This window comes from Arachis stenosperma, chromosome 1 (assembly GCF_014773155.1).
Source record: "Arachis stenosperma cultivar V10309 chromosome 1, arast.V10309.gnm1.PFL2, whole genome shotgun sequence".
NCBI classification, from domain to species: Eukaryota; Viridiplantae; Streptophyta; class Magnoliopsida; order Fabales; family Fabaceae; genus Arachis; species Arachis stenosperma.
This window is the reverse complement of record NC_080377.1, coordinates 46,933,444-46,934,869: the sequence shown is the minus strand read 5'-3', so window position 1 is coordinate 46,934,869 and position 1,426 is coordinate 46,933,444. Positions and strand designations below refer to the sequence as shown.

The window sequence follows — 1,426 nt, the reverse complement described above, 5'->3', positions numbered from 1 at the left end:
AGCAAACAACTTTGAGCTTAAGCCTCAATTAGTTTCTCTAATGCAACAGAATTGCAAGTTCCATGGACTTCCACTGGAAGATCCTCATCAGTTCTTAGCTGAATTCTTGCAAATCTGTGACACTGTCAAGACTAATGGGGTTGACCCTGAGGTCTACAGACTTATGCTATTCCATTTTGCTGTAAGAGACAGAGCTAGAATATGGTTGGATTCACAACCTAAAGAAAGCCTGAACTCTTGGAAAAAGCTAGTCAATGCCTTCTTGGAAAAGTTCTTTCCACCTCAAAAATTGAGTGAGCTTAGAGTGGAAGTCCAAACCTTCAGACAGAAGGAAGGAGAATCCCTCTATGAAGCTTGGGAGAGATACAAACAATTGATCAGAAAGTGTCCCTCTGATATGCTTTCTGAATGGAGCATCATAGGTATTTTCTATGATGGTCTCTCTGAACTATCCAAGATGTCTTTGGATAGCTCTGCTGGAGGATCTCTTCATATGAAGAAGACGCCTACAGAAGCTCAAGAACTAATTGAAATGGTTGCAAATAACCAATTCATGTACACTTTTGAAAGAAATCCTGTGAACAATGGGACAAATCAGAAGAAAGGAGTTCTTGAGATTGATACTCTGAATGCCATATTGGCTCAGAACAAAATATTGACTCAACAAGTCAATTTGATTTCACAAAGTCTGTCTGAAATGCAAAATGCACCAGGCAGTACTAAGGATGCTTCATCTGAAGAAGAAGCTTATGATCCTGAGAACCCTTCAATGGAAGAGGTGAATTACATGGGAGAACCCTATGGAAACACCTATAATTCCTCATGGAGAAATCATCTAAATCTCTCATGGAAGGATCAACAGAGACCTCAACAAGGTTTCAACAACAATAATGGTGGAAGAAATAGGTTTAGCAATGGCAAGCCTTTTCCATCATCTTCTCAACAACAGACAGAGAATTCTAAGCAGAACCACTCTGACTTAGCAACCATGGTCTTTGATCTAATCAAAACCACTCAAAGTTTCATGAATGAAACAAGGTCCTCCATTAGAAACTTGGAGGCACAAGTGGGACAGCTGAGCAAGAAAATTACTGAACTCCCTCCTAGTACTCTTCCAAGCAATATAGAAGAAAATCCAAAAGGAGAGTGCAAGGCCATCAACATGGCCGAATTTGGAGAGGAGGAAGAGGCAGTGAACGCCACTGAGGAAGACCTCAATGGACGTCCACTGGCCTCCAATGAGTTCTGGTGCACGAAATTGCAATAACACTTTTGCAATCCCGCACAACTAACCAGCAAGTGCACTGGGTCGTCCAAGTAATACCTTGCGTGAGCAAGGGTCGATCCCACGGAGATTGTCGGCTTGAAGCAAGCTATGGTTATCTTGTAAATCTTAGTCAGGATATCAGAAATTATCAGGATTGAT

The 1,426-nt window shown here is 41.4% G+C and overlaps 1 non-coding gene across 1 annotated transcript; it reads right to left on the bottom strand.

Moving 5' to 3' along the window:
* Positions 1-295: 295 nt before the first annotated feature.
* Positions 296-403, bottom strand: LOC130954186 (small nucleolar RNA R71). The gene has a single exon (XR_009076215.1). It is a non-coding gene; the product is annotated as a small nucleolar RNA R71 (small nucleolar RNA).
* Between the last annotated feature and the right edge of the window lie 1,023 nt (positions 404-1,426).